Genomic DNA, 22724 nt, shown 5'->3' with positions numbered 1-22724 from the left:
AGGGCTTGTAAATTAAATGCTACTAGTGGGAGTGCAGCACTGGTTGTGCCACCCACCCAAGTAGCCCTTTAACCATGTCTCAGGCCTGCCATTTTAGAACCTGTCATTGCGACCTGACAAAATAAACCTTTTGCCAGGCTCAAACCTCCTCTTTCTATACATATAGATCACCACTAATGTATGACCTGGACAACCCAGAGGGCAGGGTGCACTGTATTTACAAGGCAGGACATGTATTTATATGTGTTACATGTCTTGGTAGTGAAACATTCTCACAGTTGTTTTTCCCACTCCACCCGCATAATGTATGACGCCGCTACCCTCTTTGCCCTTAACCGCAGACGCACACCACAATGCTGCGAAGCAGCCCCAGGACACACCTATGGACCCTTCGCCTGCCACTCCTGCAAGTTCGCCTGCATCAGCACCCACACCAAATCCACTAACTCCAAACACAGCTCCGACTCTAACCACCTGAAGTGCATCCTGCTGAACACCCGCTCGGTCCACAGACACGCCACTGAACTCTGGGACCTACTCGACACCGCATCTCCGGACGTCGCCTTCCTTACAGAAACCTGGATGAACGCCTCATCAGCGCCCGACATCGCCATAGCCACCCTGAACGCTTACAAGATCATCCGAAAAGACCGCACCAACCAAACAGGAGGAGGCATCGCCATCGTCCATAAGAACACCATCTGAATCACGACCAGCTCCGACGATAACCTCGCTACCGCCGAACACCTTCACTTTCAGATCCACACCGACCCCAGGACCACACATAGAGGCACCCTCATCTACAGACCACCAGGAACCCGCACACAATTCAACGAAGACATCACTGACTTCGTCAGCCCACATGCCCTCACCTCCGAGAACTACATTCTACTGGGAGACCTCAACCTCCACCTGGAAAAGAAAAAACGACAGCAACACCACCACCCTTCTGGACAACCTGGCCAATCTCGGACTAAAACATCTTGTTGACACCCCCACCCACCTTGCCGGACACACGCTCAACCCTATCTTCACCTCCAGCAAACACATCTCCTTCGATCACACCACAGCTCTCCATTGGACGGACCACAGCTGCGTTCACTTCAGTTACAAAAAGACCTCGACCCACAACCCCCCACAACCTATTCCTCAAAGAAACTGGAACAAAATCACCACCGACCAACTCTTCACTTCGCTTAACCAAAACCCTCCTGCCATGTCATCGGACCCAAACCAAGCTGCCACCAAACTCACACAATGGATCACCCACAGCGCTGACGAATTAGCACCCTTGAAAACCACCAGATCAAACAAGGTAGCAAAAAGGCCCCCTGGTTCAACGATGACCTTAACAAATCCAAGAAGTTATGTCGTACTCTCGAGAAAACCTGGAGAAAAAACCAAACCACTGACAACCTGACCACCTTCAAGGACGCCACCTGCAAACACCATCAATTGATCCGATCCACCAAGAAATCAGCATTCAAGGATCGACTCGACAACAACGCCCACAACAGCAAGGAACTATTCAACATCGTCAAAGAATTTACCAACCCCACAGCCGGCACCAACGACATCACTCCCTCCCAAGACCTCTGCGACTCTTTATCCTCTATCTTCCACAACAAAATCGCCGACATACATAACAGCTTTGAAAGCCAGTCCGAAGAACAGTCCACTCCACCCACCTCCGAACCAAAACAGCACCCTCACAACCTTTGCGCCTGGCACCCAATCACTACTGAAGACACCATCCGCCTGATGAACTCCATCCACTCAGGATCGCCAACCGACCCATGTCCCCACCACATTTTCAACAAAGCAGACTCCATCATCGCACCCCATCTCCGCGATGTCATCAACTGTTCCTTCAACTCCGCTACCTTCCCAGAAAGCTGGAATCATGCCGAACTCAGCGCCCTTCTGAAGAAACCCTCAGCAGACCCCTCTGAACTTAAAAACTACCACCCCATCTCACTCCTCCCATTCCCTGCCAAAGGCATTGAGAAAGCCATCAATAGTCAGCTCGCCGCCTTCCTTGAATCCAACAATTCCCTCGACCCCTCACAGTCCGGCTTCCGAGCCAAACACAGCACCGAAACCGCCCTCATCGCAGCTACAGATGACATCCGAACGCTACTGGACAACGGAGAAACAGTTGCCCTCATCCTACTTGACCTCTCCGCCGCCTTCGACACAGTCTGTCATAGCACTCTCATACAACGCCTCAGCAACGTCGGAATACAAGGAAAAGCTCTGGACTGGATCATCTCGTTCCTCGCCAGGAGAACCCAGAGAGTCCGCCTCCCCCCATTCAAATCAGAGGCCACCGAAGTCATCTGCAGCATACCACAAGGATCATCACTCAGTCCCACCCTCTTCAACGTTTACATGAGTCCCCTCGCATTCATCGCGCGACAACACAACCTCAACATCATCTCCTACGCAGACGACACCCAGCTGATCCTCTCCCTCACCAAAGACCCAAACACCGCCAAAACCAATCTACACGAAGGAATGAAAGAAGTAGTCGAATGGATGAAGTACAGCTGTCTAAAACTAAACTCGGACAAAACGGAAGTCCTCATCTTAGGATCATCCCCCTCTGCCTGGGACGACTCATGGTGGCCACCGGCCCTGGGTACAGCACCCATACCTACAGATCACGCACGTAACCTGGGCTTCATCCTAGACTCCTCCCTCTCGATGACCAGACAAGTCAACACCGTCTCATCTTCATGCTTCAACATCCTTCGCATGCTCAAAAAAATCTTCCGTTGGATCCCCACCGAAACAAGAAAGACAGTCACCCACGCACTGGTCACTAGCCGACTGCATTATGGAAATACCCTCTACGCCGGAACCACAGCCAAACTACAGAAAAAACTCCAACGCATCCAAAACACCTCAGCCAGACTCATATTGGACATCCCCCGTCAAGCTCACATTTCAGGTCACCTGAAAGACCTCCACTGGCTCCCCGTCAACAAGAGAATAACGTTCCGTCTCCTCACCCACGCACACAAGGCCCTCTATGACCTAGGACCCGAATGCCTCAACACACGACTGTCCTTTTACACACCCACCCGCCAACTACGATCATCCAATCAAGCCCTCGCCGCAATTCTGCGCATCCATAGATCCACCATGGGAGGAAGATCCTTCTCCTACTTAGCGGCCAAAACCTGGAATTCTCTCCCCACTCACCTCCACCTTACACAGAACCACCTCTCCTTCAGAAAACAGCTAAAAACCTGGCTATTCGATAAGTAATGCACACACCCTCCCTCAAGCGCCTTGAGACCCTCTGGGTGAGTAGTGCGCTATACAAATTCCTGAACTTGAACTTGAACTCACTGCTGCAAGGTATATTTGTCCATAGGATAACATTGGGATTACCTTATTACATTTTATAAGAGTACATTCCAAATGGGAAGATATTACTGATTAAGGTTTGGTGTCTTTGGATTCACAATTTACAATCCAAACTTAGGGTGAAGTCAGATTTTAAATTGCAATTCTGAGTATGCCACTTTTAGAAAGTGGGTATTTTTTTACTTTAGCCACTTGATGCCTGCTGCCTGTCTCTGATCAAATGCCTGGGATGGGTGAAAGCTGGGCTTTGTGCATTCCCTGTAGGCAACCACACACAATGGGAGCTTAGATGTGACTTGATGGGCCATCCTGGCAGGATCGGAGGGACGAGCTGGACCCAGCCTCACTTATTCCTGAATAGGCTGTGTCCTGTCGCCACACAAAGGGCTGCAAACCGCATCATGTAGTGAATTTGGAGCCAGGGCTGAGAGGGCAGAGTCTCTCTCACTTCAAAGGCACCACTGGGTATAAGTGCTGAACCTCAGACACCACCACTTCAGTACACTTCTGGACCTGCGGATACTCTGCCAGGAAGAAGGACTGCTGTGCTGCTCAAGGAATGCCACTCTGCTGGACTCCTGCTTTGTTATGCTGCTCTGCCGACTGCTGCCCTGTTGTCTGGGTGAAAAAAGCTGGACCTGCATCACTTGTCTCCAAAACCCAGAGTGACTCCAAGGGCTAGCTGGCTTGCCTCATGATCTGAAGCCTCCAGGACATAACAGGCTTCCAACTCCACCACATGGATTCCACCATCTGTGAGTCTACCCTGCCGAGTGGTGCCACCCCAGTCCTGGACCCCTGGATGTTGGCCTAAGGTGCATGCCAGTGGAACCAATGCATCTTCTCTGCTGAGCGATGTATTTTGTGAAGAACCGATGCATGTCCTCAGCTGAGTGGCGCATTCCCTAGCAGAACTAACGATCACCACTGCTGTGTGGATTGCGCCTGTTGCAAAAGACTCACATCGTCACCACCTCCAGCATCTTGGGATTGACGCATTGCCTTCGGAATCACTGCTGTGCAGTGCTTTTCACTGCGTAAACTTCTCAGATCCCTCATTGATGGCAGCCTCGACGATAAAACTGCACATCACAGCTTTACTTCTCAGATGAACTGACACATCGCCTCGGTTGCACCTCGCTTCCTCAACAGTGGACTTTGCATTGCAAGCTACATCAACATTATCCTCGACACCGATGCATCAGGACTTCACACTGCGGCCTCGCTGCATCTTGGAACCGACATACTGCCTGGGCTGTGCAACGCTTCTTTGACACGGCACAACCAGATATCCCCAGTAGCACTTTTTGCTTTATGGCTCTATTTTTCTGGGGTGGCGTGGTGAGCAAAATAACAATGGATTAAACCCAGATCTGTGACTGGGGGTGAATGTTTTGCCTATGTTTAACATTCCATCCATCACCTTTTGTGTTTTGCTGTTCACCCTATGTGGGAAGGGTATGCCCAGACGTGGGTCCCGTGCTCACTACGCCATTGGAGTCAAGCTATCCTGGCTGATGACGGCTGATAGCCAGAAACCAGTCCTAGGATGCTTGATTCCGGTCCAGGAAAGACATGGCTTGGCAGTTCGGCCTGGACTTTTACCATGAGGCACAGGGTTAAGACTGATTTGCATATGGCCATGTCTGAACTGGGGTGGCGTGGTGAGCAAAATAACGATGGATTACCCCAGATCTGTGACTGGGGGTGAATGTTTTGCCAATGTGCAACATTCCGTCCATCACCTTGTGTGTATTTCTATTTTTCTTTAAAACTTTGAAATTCAACATCTCCAGTTCTACGAATTGGATTATTGTTGTTTGGGTCATGCCTTTTTTATTAAAATTGTAGCTATTTTGCTAATCCGGTGTGGCATCTTTTTTGTGTGGTGTTTTCACTGAGTCACTGTTTGAAGTGTTGCACACATTCTTTACACACAGCCTCCAAAGTTAAGACTGACTGCTCTGTGCCAAACTACCAGAGGGTGAGCAGAGGTTAATTTAGGGTTTGCCTGCCTCTCACCCTAACTAGGAATGTGGTTGCTGCTTGACCGGGGCTCAAACACTGTCATTCAAGCAACCCAGTTTCTAATAAGAACCATTTATATTCAATTACATACTGACTGACAAATATAACTAATTTGAACAGCTCTATTGCAGCACAGTTTGACTGTGTGGTGTATATATGAGTATATGGCAGTTGTCTCCAACTAGTTGATTGTGAGCTACCAGTAGCTCCCAAACACCTTCAGAATAGTTCACAGTCTTGAATCAATTATAAAATAAGCACAAGGTCATATTTTCCGGTAAATGTTAAGGGAAAGCAGTGTATATTTTACATTATCATCATCAGTTGCAGATAGCAGTGCCTGATAGTGAGCAGTGCTTCATCCGATTAATGACCCAGGCTGGGGCACAGATGTGAGGTATTTAACTCTTTAGAAAAAGTCATTTTCGCCTCAGTATTGGAGCTGTGAACACACTGATCTTTCTGAATGCTTTTAAATGGGAGAAAAGGAAAAGTTACCTTAATGATTAACTGAAACTCTTCATTTGAATTTTCTCACGTTTCAAAGGATCATGGTTACAAACAGCAGACCTCTTACTCCCTGTGGCCAGTAGACACTGTGCCATAAGTATAACTGTAAAATACCGCCATTTTTTAAAAATGGGAGCAATTTAAAGTGCAGAAAAATGTTTTGTTTTATGAAAATATTTGCAAACATTTTCTGCACCTTAAATTTTTCCCATTTAAAAAAAATTATTGCATGTTTGTGCTGTACATATAACGGTGCCACATATGCTGCAAGTACATAAGACCCAGGCTCTCAGTCACCCCTACAAAGATATCCCATTCATATGCACACATGTCCATACATCTCCTAAGATCACGCTCTCACTGAACACACATGGCAGCCCTGTCATAGTGCCCTGGCCAAAGTATTTTGTTCAAACCATGGTATCTGGCTCTTTTGACATTAAGCTTAAAATCAATGAAGCTGGGCATGGGGCTGTCAGGTAACAATGCCTGAGTTGTTTAGCCTTCAGTAGCTCACAATAATTTTCACTGATCAAAAGTAGCTCTCACTACAGAAAACAAACATTGGAGAGCCATTGTGTAGGTTGTCTGAATTTCCTTAAGAGTAAGAAAATTCGATTTTATAGGATTACTGAGAAAGTAAGCATGTTAGCTTAGGTGGCAATTAGATCATAAGTAAGCATTGTAGGGAGTGTGATAGATCAGGGAGGACATTACGATACATGGGAGCCTCCAATCCCGGTATAAATGTAAACAAATGTTCAACAAGTAAAAAGATGTTCTTATTACAAAAGAATTGTGACTACTGTAATCACCTGTAATATAAAAATGGCATAGTTGCATAACAGTAACAAATTACAGTTGACTTCTAACATCACAATGCCTGCTGCTCAAGCCAGCAGCAAAGTTGAAAAGGCAGGTCATGAAACATAATTACAGCTAGGGTTGAAACAAGGAAAATCCATATTGGCTTTCCCTTCTTTTGATATATTTTTCTAAAAAGAACAAAGTGATCGGTAGAAAGGATATAGTTATCAGGATGTTAATATTTTCCATGCTAAAGGTCATTGCAGAAAGGATAGAATCTCTGCGTGTTTCTACACAATTTGAGTCACAGGATTTTTTAAGCTGACTTACATGAAACTGATTCTAATACTTTTTTGCCTAAATTACTGAATGCTTTTTGGTGTGTTAGACCTAGCGGTTTCTGGCTGGCTGGGACGTTTCGAAGCCAGACAGAATCCACCGTCCTAGATACAATGAGTACGATACACTTGTTTGATAACCTGTGCTCACCCTTGGACAGTTTGTCACAGAGCAGTAAGGGTTATCTTCAGGATCAAAGTGTAAAGTATTGGCACAACACCACCCTCGCAATGCACTACAAAAAGATTCCACATCGTATGTATAAAACACTGGTCTTTGCATTACACAGACATTGAAATCAAAATGACATACACATTGAATATATACTTTACAGTTATATGCAATTGTCAAAATCTCCCATTAGAAGCAGACCAGCATGAGCATATATGTACTAGTCACAGGTATTTACTTGCCGCGTTATCCCCTCTGCCTCGCAAGCAACATGAACCCATGTGCGTACTTTCTCGAGGTGTTTGCGATCCAAGTAACCCTTTCCACATCAAAAGTGACAGAAACATATATGCAGGCTTTTCCAAAGTACTCCAGTTTCCAGCTACACAATAGAATAAAACACAACATTCCCAATATTACATGCCACGTATACTTGTAATGGTAAAAAAATAACAGGTTTTGACTGGCCTCATGATCCAGTCCCTCAGCCACTGACGCCAGTCAGTGATACATGTTGCACCAACTGGCAACACTTTGATTAGATTGTCGGGACCACCTAAAGTGGAAGGAAATAGTTATTTAGTTTCAGCCCTCCAGATTAGGCCTTCAGGCACCCAACAGCATCTTCACAAATGCGAGATCACTATCCCCCTAGACAAAAGCCTGTGAAGCTGGTGTGCTCCAAAATTGGAGAAATGTTTCCCCTCTGGTGGAGGTGTGAGCTGCAGTTGCTCCAGACAGCCAGTCATGGGTGCACACAAGGACAAGGAGGCCCTTTGGGCCAGTCTCAATAGTCTCAACAATAGAGTACCTTGTGGCGTGAGCCCATGTAGAGGGAGCCGGTGGCCTTGAATGAAAGCTGCGATTTCAGGCACTGTTGTCCTCCCGATTTGGAGGTCAGAGACAGTCTAGGCTTCCAGCTTGGGTCCAGTGGACCCATCAAATTACTCCGAACACCCTTAGCACAGCACACGCTATGGAGTGTGAGCTAGCACCGGTTTTCAGTTGCAAGCACGGGTACCTCGCACTTGGCAAACTTCCCCAGGACTCCTCAAACTCCTCACATTCTGACACACCAGGTGGGCCGCTGATCATTGCGAGCACACTTCTCTGCACAGTGTGATTACAGCGTACGTCAGGCCAGTCCCTGTCATGGAAATGGGGAGATGCCTTTTGTCCCTTGGATCTTATGGACAGGAGGCTTAGGGACCTGGGCCTCAACAGATGCCAATTAGCTGCAGCCAAGCATCATACAGGCAAAATCCACTAAGTGATAGTCCCCTCCCTGGAGCACTATAAGCCCCAGGCCACCACAAGTCTGAAGGTAATCCAGTTGCAGTCCTTCTTGCCCCAATTGTTCCCCTTGTTGACATCCCAGCGTCAAACCAGCATAGCAAGGTTCCATTTCCAAAAGTCTCTAACTCATGAGGGCAGAGCCTCATGAGTTAGAGCATCATGATTTAGAGCCTTCTGAGTTGTATACCCACAATGGCCTTTGAAGATGAATTCAGTTAAAAAGGCCACCTTTGAAATGCACAGGCCAGCTCTCATTTTTTTCCTATCTGCCATCCTACACTGGGAGGCTTGAGCAGTATCTTTAGTGGAGCCAAGACCCTGCCCCTTGGAATGCTGTGGCCAATTCCACCTCTTCGTATCCATGCCAGGAAGACCCCTCAGAGTCTGAGGTCTGCAGTTTCTCTTGAGCCACTACGTTATGGCCTTTGATCAGGAATGTACAGATGTAGCTGTTCCCCCAGCACCTAGATGTGAATTGGAGATAGGCTGACAGGCACACTGAGCCATGAGCACAGAAATGCCCTCTTTCCCCAAAGTGCCCTTTCCACATTAGTAATGTTAAATTCACTCACACAACTGGAGAAAATTTGTCATTACTAGCTCATTGATATCAAACACTATACTCTTACTCTTCTGCACCTAGGAAATACTGCTCAATAGCCTTTCCACTGGTGCCCAATATTAATCAATGCGAGAAGCAGGCCCTACCGTACCAAACACACCATCCAATACTATTCACTACCAGTACGTGTACCTCACCCATGCCTATGCTCTACCTCTAGCTGACACCCCACCCTGTCTCCAGAGAGTACTCTGATGTAGTGAGAGACAGGCAGAACCTAGGCAAGTAGCTTTTTAAATTCAGTAACAGTAACCTGCACCCACAGATCCCAACAGACCTGTGGCATATTTGAAGAGCTACCTCCGTGGGTGGCACAAAGAGTGCTGCAGGCACATGGAGAAGCATTTGACTTACATACCCTAGGTATGCGTGTTCCCCCTAGATACAGGACTTGCATCTAACTCAAATCAGCCAATCATGTATACACCAATCACCAGTATGTATATGACAAACAAAGCACTTGGGCATTGAATGGCAATGTCAAAAGCGTTCAAAGTTCTAAAGCTAGCACATAGATTAGCAGAAAACCAGGAGAGACAAAAGCAAAAAGTCGAGGGAAAGCATTCTAGAAATTGCCATTTTCCAACACCACCCCCTCCCAGTCGAAAGCCAGGGTAGTTTATTCAATGCCATGATTAACTTCCCTGTGCCAGGCAATTGACTCTGGACAATGGCCCACCTCCCTTAGTGGAACCCGCCAGTCCTATGCCCCCCGGAACCTCATTGGATCTGTTTTGCCTACTCTCAGTGCCCATCAAGCCTCCCTTGGTAATCCCCCCAAGGTTCAACCCAGTCCCCTGTTGGCCCCTGAGGTCTGACTCCTGTCTTCACCCCGGGAAACCCTAGTTCATCAGAGCGTAACCCAGCAAAGAGCACTGACAGCAGTCAGTGTCCAGAACCAGGTCTCTATCCACCCCATGCCCTCCATCCTGGGTGGTACCTCAGAGGGGGGTTGATAATCCCAGGTGCACCACACCCATTATCCGCTCCCCCTCTCACCAGCTCCGGGATGATCTCCCGAGCCTGGTCCTCAAGCTAGAGTAGGGACCCTGAGTCTGGACAGCCTCAAGGTGTGAATTATTTTGCCCCTTTCCCCTCTTTTGGAAGTTTGTAGCCCCGTTGAGGAAGCGTATCCTTGAATCCTGAATGGGGGGAACACATGTGTCAGCCATACCCCCATGTACTCCCTCCACTAGGAAAGACACTTCAGTGGATAATGCCCTGGCTCTTCCCTCTGGGAATACACTACAGCCTGAAGCTGAGTAGGAGGCATCCTGGATCTCGGCCCACCCCTCCACTCCCTCTACTCTGGAGGGCTAGGGGATCCCCAACTCCACTGGAAATGCCCATGCTTATCTCTACTGCCCCCGCCCTTGGTTAAGGACCATAGGAGCCTCTCACGTTAGGTTTCTTCCCTAGTCCATGCCAAGCCGCAGCGTAGCATGAAAGAAAGTGCCAGAACTATGCAAAGTCTCCTAAGCTGGATCACCTCTACAGCTTCCCATTCCTGTCCAAACTCTCTCCCACAAACTAACCCTGCTGGCTCTCCAGACTTAGCCATGACTGTTGTGAACACAGAAAGGTTTCCAACTAGAATGGAAAACCACAGAAAGAAAATCCAAGGCAAGAAAGCAATATTACTCACCTGAGTCATAGTGAAACATTGTGTTTCTAGGGCTTGTGCCATCACACGCCATATCCCACAGCTGCCACCAAATCTTAGACCAAATGTTGGACCCAACAGTTTCTGGCTGGCTGGGATGTATCGAAGCCAGATAGAATCCACAGTCCTAGATAGGGTGAGTACAATGCACTTGTCCGATAACCCATGCTCACCCTGGGTAACTTGGCACAGAGCAGTCAGGCTTATCTTCAGGGCCAATGTGGGAAGTATTGGCCCAATACCACCCTTTCAACACACTGAGCACACTACAAAAAGACTCCACGCCATATGTATAAAACACTGGTCTTTGTATTACGCACACATTGAAATCAAAACGACATACACATTAAGCATGGGTGAATTTTGCGAATCTCGCGTTCGCGGATTTTGCGGATTTGCGAACTCGCAATCCGCAAAATCCGCGAATTCTCGCGAATTTGCGGATTTTTTTTTTTATGTTCGCACGGGTTTCTGCAAGTTCGCGAGGGTTTTGTACAACTTCGCAAATTGCGAAATTGTACAAAACGCGTGCGAACTTGCAGCAACCCGTGCGAACACAATGACATGAAGAGAAAGAAGCTCCTGGTCACAGGAACAGCACGGGGATTGCGCTCATGAAAGTCAAGGATGCAAAGGCCTCTACCCAGCATCACAGCTGATTTTCCACAGTAGATTTGGGAAGAGGCACACCTGTCCCGCCTCGAAGACGCTCATGATTGTTTTTGGGCTAATGAATGAGTCACTGAATTTGAGCATCAACTACTTCGAGCGACCATGTGTGTGTTACTATGCAATCGCCCCGAAGGGCGCAGGGGTCCCTTGAGTGAGCTGTCCATCATAGTGGGTGAATGGCGGGAAGACGGTGCAAACCACGAGTGTGTGCGCGGGGCCAAACGTGCGGGGCTGCCATGCGAGTTCACATGCCTCTTGTGTGCATAAAAGGTCAGAGAAAGATCAGTTCAGCAGATGAAGAGAAAGACGCCCCTGGTCACAGGAACAGCACGGGTATTGCGCTCGTGAAAGTCAAGGATGCAAAAGCCTCTATCCAGCATCACAGCTGATTTTCCACGGTACATTTGGGAAAAAAAGCACACCAGCCTGGCCTGTTGTAACTATTTTACGATGGCGCCGGCAAGCTGCCAGCGCCATCCTAAAATAGTTACTAAATTAGCTTCAACAGGAAGCTCTAATAGATAAAATCGAGCACCTGCTTTATTTTATCTATTAGAGCTTCCTGTTGAAGCTAACTTAGTAACTATTTTAGGATGGCGCTGGCAGCTTGCCGGCGCCATCGTAAAATAGTTACAACAGGCCAGGCTTCAACTTTTGCCCCCAGATCCGCCGCTCGCGGATTTGCGAATTCTCGGTAAATTCGCGGGAGTTCGCGGATCGCGAATTTACCGAAAATCCGCAAAATCCGCGAGCGTAACGGATTTTCCGCCCATACTTAATACACATTGACCTGAACATGAATGTATTAGTCATAGGTTTCACTTCCCCCATGATCCCATCAGACTTGTAAGAAACTAAAAACCCATGTGCATTCTTCTCCAAGGTATTCACAATCGAAGCAATCTCTCCCATTTCAAAAGTGACAGAAATATATATGCAGATTGTTCAAAGGTATTCCACTTTTCCACTAACACATTAGCATAAAACACAGCATTCACAATACTGCATATCCTGAACACTTGTAATGATCAAAAAATCACAGGTTTCGAATACATCTCATGACCCATGCCCTCGACCACCCAAAGGACACAAGCCAACAATAAACGTTGAACCTACTGGTGACACTGATTAGATTATTGGGACCACCTAAAGTGGAAGAAAACAGTTACTTGGTTTCAGCCCTCTAGCTTAAGCCTTCAGGCACCCAGTGGCGCCTTCACAAGTGCAGGATCACTATTCCCGGTGGGCAAAAGATTGTGACACCGGAAGCTTCCTACTTGGAGAAGTGTTTCCTCTCAGACGGAGATGCGAGCTACAGTTGTTCCAGGCAGCCAGGCGTGGGTGCACACAGGGCACAAAAAGACCCCCTCAGGTCCAGTCACGATAGTCTACTCTCAACAACAGAGTACCTTGTGGCGTAGACACAACAGAGGTCGCCATGTCAGCCACCATCATCCTACTGATCTGGAGGACGGAGATAGTCTAGGCTTTCAGCTCAGGTCCAACAGACTAGGCAAATGTCCCTCTACACCCCTCGGACAACAGACACTATGTACTGCGAGCTAGCACAGGTTTCTGGATGCAAGCATGAGTCCCTCGGACTCAGCAAACTTAGCCAGAACTCCTCAATCTTCTCAAGTTCCTGCACTACAGGTGGGATACTCATTTGAACACGCACACTCCTCCACACAGTGTGATTTTGGCATACGTCAGGGCGGACCTTGGCCCAACTGAGATTACTTCCAGCAGTTTCTCCACACCCTGTGTGGTCCTTACAATCTCACGGAAAAGGGTAGATCCTTTCTGTGCCTAGTATCTCTTGGACAGGATGCCAGCCAACCAGCCCTTGTAGAGTGCTTAGGGACCCAGGCCAGTAACATCCAGGCAAAATCCACCAATTGATAGTCCCCTTCTTGGAGCACGACAAGGCAAGCCCCAGGCCACCACAAGTCTGCGGATAAACTAGTCACAGTCCCTCCTGCCCGAATGATTCCCCTTGTCGATGTTCCAGTGTTGAACCGGCATAGTATGGTTTCAATCCCAAAATCGTCTTCAACTCCTGAGGACAGATCCCCGGTAGCTATACCCAAAATGGCCTATGGAGATGAGATCAGTTCAAAAGGCCTCCTTTGAAATGGAGACAGGGCAACATTTAGAGAGGGTCTGTGTGGAAGGCTCGATCAATATCATTACGGGGCCAAGACCCTGCCCCTTGGAATGCAAGGGCCAATTCCACCCCCTTGTATCCATCCCTGGAAGGCCCCTCAGAGTCAGGGGTCTGCAGTTTCCCTTGAGCCCCTAGTTTATGGCCTTTTGATCAGGAATGCACAGATGTAGCTGTAACCCCAGCACCCAGATCTGTATTGAAGACAGGCTGACAGGCACATAGAGCCTTGAGCACAGAAATGCCCACTTTCCCAAAGTGGCATTTCCACATTAGTTATGTCTAATCCACTGGCACTATTGAATATCTCAACAACAGAGTACCTTGTGGCGTGGGCACAACAGAAGCCACCATGTCAGCCACCATCATCCTCCTGGTCTGGAGGATGGAGATAGTCTAGGCTTCCAGCTCAGGTCCAACAGACTCTGCAAATGTCCCCCAACAAGAACAGTGTACCATCTGTCTTATAATAAAAGAAATGAACATGAACTATGTTTGGCTGGACTTGGCTTCTGTAAAATATTTTTAGTGTCCATTTGAGCCGCTATGAAAGACTAACCCACACCAGAAAAACGTTCTAAGGATTAACTGTCCAGGACTCGTGTGTTTGTGTGCTCCGGCAAATGTAATGTTATAGTCATGTTATTTTTAGGTCTATCATTTGCCAAGACCTTTTGATTTCACTAAAATTTGTATAATATACTTCCATATAGGGGCTTTCAGCCATCTGTCTTCATTCATTGATTGGTCTGCTGTCATACACATTTTGCTACAACTCACTACAGCATACAGCATACAGCATTGGGAAATGGGTCAGTCTACTTAAGCTGCTGGTTAACTTCACTTTGACTGACTGCAAGGAGCACATCTTCACACAAGCTATTTCTCTTCTCTGCCTGTGGTTTTGTTTTTACTTTTTAATTACTTCAGTATTGTCTTTGTGTTTAGAGCCTAATGTGATAGCAGGACGCTTCTGATGCACATTTTTATCAGATCCCAGCTCCTTTTAGTACTGTTGTAAATTCCTTGTGGAGGGTTTTGCATTTCTAACTGCTGCTATTTCACAGCATACCAGATTGTCTCCATTTGAAACAGGTGTGTATTAATGTATCCTTTTCTTTCTCTTTCTTTCTTTCTTTCTTTCTTTCTTTCTCTCTCTCTCTTTCTTTCTTTCTTTCTTTCTTTCTTTCTTTCTTTCTTTCTTCTTTTTCTTTCTTTCCTTCTTGTGTTATATCTTTCTTCCTGTCTTTCTGAAGGCTGGCAGCCAAAATCCGACCTATTGGCTTTGCCAATGATCGATTAAAACAAGTTTCCTGTCTAACTGCGCTTCAAAATCTTTATTAGGGTTTATTTGTGGGTGGTAGTTTCATATTCCATCTGGTTGAGATAATGTAATTGGACTGCACAACGCTCCAAATAATTTACCCATTGCAAGAATAAGAAGGCAGCATATTCCTATACTATGATGCGAAAGGACATTTTGTGTTACATGTGTTGGGTTTTGTAGCACAATAAAGTGGGAAGCAAATTGTTTCAGTGATAAGGAGCGTTTAATTACTGGGTCTAAGAGTCACTACAGTTCCATGTTGAGGCGCTATTTTTGAATTCCAGGACATCTTTTTTTGATCTTCTTTTAAGTACCTTTAGTCCAGTAAAGCATCACTTTGCACTTGAGAACCATGCACTGCTATCCACCGTCTGGCTATGCAATATGACAAAGATAAACATAATCATCTGAAAATTAAAACATTCCCAGAGTTAGTGAAAACAGAGCTAGGACTAGAGTTCTACGGTTTTCCAACTGATGTGGAAGCTGTGGAATGTATCTCATCTTGAAAAAATCCAGTTTGATGTGACTGGTTAGTAAGTGCATATTTTAATAATCATTTTATAAATACATATCAACATGAAACAGAAAGTGCATGCATTCTAGAAAATAAAAGGTAATCAAAGCTTGTCATTCATTACATAAACTAAGAACACATTGGTCACAGGATTGATTATCAGAATCATATATATTTGCAATAAAATATATTTAAAAAAAATTAAAAATAATTAACGCAAACACTTCAATGACATATACATGTACAAACCTTATAACACAAATTACGACTACATATCCGTAGAATTAAATACAATGGTAGAGTTTCTTGGTATGTTCGAATTTCACTTCTTCAAAACGAAGTTAATAAATACACGTTGAGCCCTCTGAAAGAGATCGAGAGCAGCAGACACTGTGGATTATGAAAAATAAAATAATTCAAGTCCCTCTTTGCTTTCTGTTCGTTTTCGTGCCTGACAATAGTGGCCTAGATTGAATAGGCCCAAGTGCAGCCTAACATCTGCTAGTTAACGTTTTGGTGTAATTGTCATATTGTTGGTGGTGATAGAAATGCACCATGTGAGAAATTAGGTTGTTAGTTGAGGTGGGGTGAGCCCTTCTCAAGCAATCAATCAACAGCCACAATCCTTGGCAGGGTGAACCACAAAAGTTACTAAATTAACTTCTGCTTAGCCCTCTGGTAGCTTGGCAGAAAGCAGCCAGGCTTAATTTAGAGGCAATGTATAAAATATTTGTTTAGCACTCAAACTGTAAAAAAGTGAAAACACAACACAAAATAATATCCCACATAAATTTAGAAAGATATAGTAACATTGAATACATTATTTGACATCACAATGACAAAATCCAATCAGCAGAACCTTTTTAAAATCAATTTCAAAGAATTCAGGTAAGTATAGCTCCTGAAAGCACAAAGCGACACTTGCCAAAATATCTACGGTCTATAGTCCAGCGGAAGAGCCCAATTCACCATGGACGAGGATGCGGGGAGCAGGGACATCATCATAGATAGTCATGGCTGTAGCGCAAAGAGCAGGCCTGATGTCTTGGACAGTTGTCGCTGTATCGCAAAAATCCTGTCAGGCATCTCGTTGGGAGTAACCGCTGGCTGTCAATGCTGTAGCATGAAGTGCAGATCTTGCGCTGCTGGTCGTTACTGGCAGTCGCTATAGAGTGAAGATTCAGGTTCACTGGAGCTTTGTTTTGGCAGTCGGGTTGGTGGTAAGATGTTGGTGCAAACTTACCCTTTCGCGATTGCGAAGACCAACAAACTTCAGAATTTTTCCTTTTTTGAGGCAGATGAGTGCCCTCTAATGCCAGCCAAGACCTTGGGAGGAACCTCTTGGAGATGAGAAACTGCACTGTTGAATTGGCCAGCAGGGCTCATGCAGTTCCAGTTGCAGGTCCAGGTAGCAGGTCAGTTGGGCAGATGCTAGGAGGCCTCAAGAACTTTTCATGTTCCTCTAGTTCAGAATAGGAGGTTATTCAGCTGACCCCTGGAGTGACTCAGCTTGGGATAAAGAGAGCAGGTCCAGTGTTCTTTCTCAGCAAGTGCAACCGCCCTCAAGCAGCAGGGCAGCAGGTCATCCTTCTTCTGTAGTATCCACAAGTCCAGGAGTGTACTGACAAGTGGGTCTGAGGGTCCCGTTTTATACCTGGTGCCCACTTTGAAGTGGGAGAAGCTTCTGGAGTGTCCCTGTACATAGGTGGTTGTGATTTCCTGCCTCCCTGCCCTGGTCCTAATCTGTCTGGGGGCAAAATAGGCTAGTGTGAAGTCCTTTATGTTTGAGCTGAGCTACTGCTTTCGAAGTGCAAGTGTGGTAGGTGAGAACGACAACCGATCCTGCCAACACCTAGCCCCCCGATTATTATGCTTTCTGAAAGAAATATGCAAAGGCCAACTAACAACCAATACTAGTCATGTGACAGGTACAGGGACAGGGTGCAGACATCAACTGATTCGGACAAGAAAATATCAAGTTTCTAAAAGTGCCATTTTCTGAATTGTGACTTAAAATCCGACTTTACCATTAAAGAATTCCTCAGACACCAAACGTGACATTCCTACTTGCTCCCACACAAAAGTTATCACTAATTAAATGTAGTAAGGTAAGCCTTTGATATCCTATGGTAGTCGTAGCACTTGTAGTATTGAAAAACAAATTTAGGAGTTTTTCACTCAAGGACCGATACACTTAAAAGTACATGTTTAACTCTTTAAGTACAATGCACTATGCCCTATGGGCTGTTTAGGGCACACCCTAGGGGTGAATTTTATCTATTAAAAACGAAGGGTAGGGCCTGGCAAAAAGTTTATTTTAAAAATGGCAGTTTGAAAAGACATTCTACGTGGCAAGAGGCTGCCCCCAAAAGTGGTCCAGCGTATGGACCAAATGGAATACGTATAGGGGAGATATATGTGTTCCACCAGTGGCTACGGTAGAAGATGAGCCTGTATCCCCTAACAGCTCTCTATCCCCAAGTGTTGTATTTCTGTCCTTGATTAAGTCTCCCAAAAACATGCAATATTCACTGATTCCTGTATATCAACATTTTAAATGCAGATGGATTTGTTTCTGTTGAAAAAAACAATAAAAGGCACTTTTAAAAAATGGCAGTTTAGAACTGCACACACAGGGTGCAATGGTAGGACTCAGGCATATTTAAAAAGGCTACTTAAGTGGGAGGGTTAATGAATACTGCAGGGCCACTAGAAGCATTTAATTTACACGCCCTGGATGCACGTAAGACCCCTTTAGTAGGGACTTCTAAGCACATTAAATGTGCCGTTGGGTGTAAACGAATGTTATCATATTTAAAGGAGAGAACACAAGTACTGAAGCACTGGTTAGCAGTGGTAAAGTGCACAGAGTCCTAAAAGCCAACAAAAACGGGTTCAGAAAACAGGAGGGGTGAAGGCAAAATGTTTGGGGGTGGCCTGCAGAGAAGGCTAAGTTCAACACACCCCTTGTCTACCATGTCTGTTAATTGTTAGACATCTTAAATATTTTCAAATGACGTATTCTTTAATCTCTGGATTAGTGCAGTTTTCAAAATGCAGTTGTGATAGGCTTTCCTCCCAGGTTAAGTGAGCTCCAGACAATCTAGCCCATTATTCATTGATCTAATCCAGGAGTTTTTATTTTATTTGGATACTGCTGATATGACTAATGATCAGAAAATCTGGTATCATTTTAGGAAACGTAAATTAATCCTGCATTATCCAGAAATACAAATGAAGGAATGTTCCCTGTGATGAGCTCATTGAACTCTTGCAAATCTGTTATGCGAAGGAAGAAGTCTGGACTGGTCCTTAGGCATTCATGAATTGGCTTATGGTAAAGAAAGATGTTGGGATAACTGAAATACAGTCGCCAAAGAAATACTTCTACTCGGCTGATATTTCAATTAAAGAAGCAGGAAAACCATGTCGATGTCACTAGCATGATTGTAAAGTATTTTTAATATAGGGCTAAGGAATTCGACACGGCAAATGATGTACCTTAACAGCCAATCAACAGAAATTATTGGAGAAGTACATTGAGAAGAATGTACAGAAGGGATTCATTTGTCTATATATACAATACCTCGGATTAGATACGCAAAGAGCTTAGACAACACTGCACACCAGGTAAAGTTGCTGTGGTGCATTGAGTGAACGGGAGAGACCAGAACTGTGCCCTATCTACTATGAAATTGTGTAGTTCTGCTCTCTGCCTGCACTGGCACAAGTTTGACACCCAGTGCAGGCACCCCTTCACCACAGTGCAGGGATGTCTGTGTTGGGTAAACAGCCTTTACAACGAAACTTTTACAACGCACTACCATTACGACGCAACCCTTACAACGCAAACCATTACAACGCATTGCGCTGGGGGGCGCTCTAGGATAGGAAATAGATTTAATTTACTATCCAACACCTTCCCTACTATCCACGGGGACTGGAGTTGGAATAGTAAATTAAACTATTCACTATCCAGCACCCAAAGCGCTATGCATTGTAATGGTATGCGTTGTAAAAACTGCGTTGTAACGGCATGCGTGGTAAAAGCATGCGTTGTAACGTCATACATCCCTGTGTTTGGTCAGCATAGTGTTTGTTCAGGAAAGGGTCCCTTCCTGTACAAAATGTAATGTTTTAAGGCATTTCCTCCTTGCATTTGTGCTGTAGAAAGCGGCACATATGCAAAGAGGAAAAAAGGTGAATTATAACATTTTTCTTCGTTACACCTACGTAAGTGAGGTGTAGGATTTTTGGTGCAAATCCCTTTCTACAATTCTTTGTAGGTAAGGATTTCCAACAAAACTCATGGGTGGGTGCATGGCATGCCCATTCACAAGCCATGGAATGCCACCTCCATGCATAGTAATAGATCACAACGCACTGAGTTGCGTTACTTGGGGTTACAATCAAATGAAAACCCCAATTTGGTTTGGATTGTAAATCCCACCAGTAAACTTTGCGTTGGGCCTGTCTTTAATGAAAGTCATGACTGGCTCACGGTCATGTGTCACTGGACGACAATGTTACTTAATGATTAACACCAGTAAGGCTGTAAGCATTAACTTTCCTGCTAAATCCTAAAAACTCATCCTCCAATACTTATATTGTTCCACAACACTCAGGGCCCGATTCACAGAACTAATTTAGGACAAATCTAAACTTACTACCATTTTGGCATTCACAGAAGGCACTTTCTCATTTCGGTATTCACAGAAGTTACTGAAAATTCTAATTTTAAGACTTTCTGTATTCACAGCAGGCATTTAGGAGTCCTAAAGTTAGGAGTCCTAACTTTCCTAATCCTAAACTGAGAAAAATCCTAAACTTTTAAGACTTTCTGTATTCAAAGCAGGCATTTAGGAGTCCTAAAGTTAGGAGTCCTAACTTTCCTACTCATAAGCTGAGAAAAATCCTAACTTTAAGACTTTCGGTATTCACAGAAGGCATTTAGGATTCCTAAAGTTATGACTCCTACCTTCTGTGAATACCGAAATGAGTAAGTGACTTTTTGTGAATACCAAAATGAGTAAGTGCCTTCTGTGAATACCAAAATGGTAGTAAGTTTAAGATTCGTCTTAAGTTAGTTCTGTGAATCAAGCCCTCAGACTACAACGCAATCGGCCAAAAAGTTGGTGTAAATGTTAACCAGGGCTTGGAATCCTTCAACTCTACAATGGCCAATGCTGCCAGATAACAAATACTCAATGTTAGCAGAATTTTACATTCTATTCCCTTTCACAGGTAAAAAAACGATTATCTGCTTCACCTTGAGAAGATGAGTTTAATGCAACACGTTATTGGACATCTCCTCACAATTTATTTCCAACCCTAGACAAAATTCTAAACTTTGCTAGCCCATCTTCTTAATGTTACCACTAGAATTCAAAAACAGAATGGTATAGAATCTCCCGATCCTAATCTTCAGAGCTTAAAGCACTTTGGGAGCTGCTGAGAAACTCACAGGAAGTGATGTCACTTGTGGAACTGATGCTATGGGATGTTGCCCTGCCACTTATTGGGTCGCCCTGCAGGTCGAAATATTTGTGCTGCTACCCTCGCCTGAATTAGCATTGGAGTACAATTCAAAACTAGAAAATGAATGACGTTCTTTAGCACTTGTCTAACAAAGTGTGAGTATGGCAACAGGGTATAAGGAAACGTGCATCACCGAGGGCTGGTTTTGTATTTCACATGCTGCTTGCCTCTTTATTTGTTTAAATGGAGAGGGGTTTAGGTTCTTCTTTTAATTTAGCAAATGGAGATCCGCATGCTATTGGGGTTAAACATTAAGCCCAGTTTAACCCCTTCACTGCGGCGGCTATTCCCTGCAGTGCTAAGGGGGTGGGGGGGCACGAGGCTGTCCCGTGCTCGTGAACGGAACCACTCCGTCACGGCACACGGGTGAGCTGTGCTTGTGACGGAACGGTTCGTCACGGCCCCGCCCGCTCAATAGAACGCGCCGCCAGGTGCGGAATTGCGCCGTGCAGGCAAGCGAGCGGGCCGTGACAGAACCGTTCCTTCACCAGCACAGCTCACCCGAGGCTCGTGACGGAACGGTTCCGTCACGAGCATGGGAGGGGTTAAGTTACTATATATATCATCGTCTGCTATAATCTCAGATAAAGGGCAGCATATGTATCAACATTCTGGCCACAAATCCAGACAGAAAGAGAATGACATGATAATTCAGAAAAATGTAGAACTTACAAAAAAGAATGATCTACACCCGCATCATTACAAAACACTTATGTAACTGCATGAATAGTTGGGGGTTTTCTCCTGCTCTTCCTCTCTGTCCCTCTCCTCGCCCCCGCTTCTCTACCTCTCCTTTCTCTCCCTACTCTTGCATTCTCCTTCCTCTCTTTCCCTTCCATCTTCCCCTCTCTCTTACTCTATCTTTCTTTCTCTCTCTTCCTTCCATTCTCCGGACGTCATTTTTTCCCTTCCTTTCCACTCCCTCCTTTATCCCTCTCTGTATCTTGATCCTCTCTATCCTCAGTCATTTTATCTCTCCCTTTCCTCTGCCCTCACACAGTACTGTTTCCTCTTTCTCTCTGCATCCTCCCACCCTTCCCTCCCTATCTTTCTCTATCATTTTCTCCCTCTTTATTTACCAAGGCAAACCTCACATCCAATACAAAAATCATTAAAATCACTAGGGGTGGAATTGCATGGCCCTCTTGGACGTTTACTTTTAAGTACACTGGATCGAAACGTTGCTACTGCTTCTTCCTACCTGAATGCAGAGTAAGTTAAGCCATTAGCATGAGCAGGTGCCCTAACCCTGACCGGATTCCTCAGTGGTGCAGACTACTCCTCTGCTGACACCTTGTTTACCTTGGAGCAGGGCTGTCCTACGTTCTAGAAGAGCCCCCTTCGTCCCTTGCCCCCAACACAGGCACAGTGACAAATATCCATGAAGATGAGAGCTTATATTCCATAACCATGTCCCAACTTGTGGGCAGCTACTATGGAGGCTAGAAAACTTCCACTGTGTCCTTCCGGCTGCATGTTGGACAAGGTGTCTCTAAAGGGCCTACCACATAAATAGCTATATCAAAATGTAAAAAGATATGTGATTCCACTTACCTACGCTCAACGAATTCAAACAGATGAACAGGCACTTTGTTCCGCTCTATCTACTCAGGCTCCCAAACAGAATCTATGGGCCCAACTGCAGAGTTTGGTAGACAGGTTATTCCATCACAAATGGGGCCCATATCTCATGTG

This window comes from Lissotriton vulgaris, chromosome 3_1 (assembly GCF_964263255.1).
Source record: "Lissotriton vulgaris chromosome 3_1, aLisVul1.2, whole genome shotgun sequence".
Lineage (NCBI taxonomy): Eukaryota > Metazoa > Chordata > Amphibia > Caudata > Salamandridae > Lissotriton > Lissotriton vulgaris.
The sequence above is the reverse complement of the archived record's forward strand: the minus strand, read 5'-3'. Positions refer to the sequence as shown.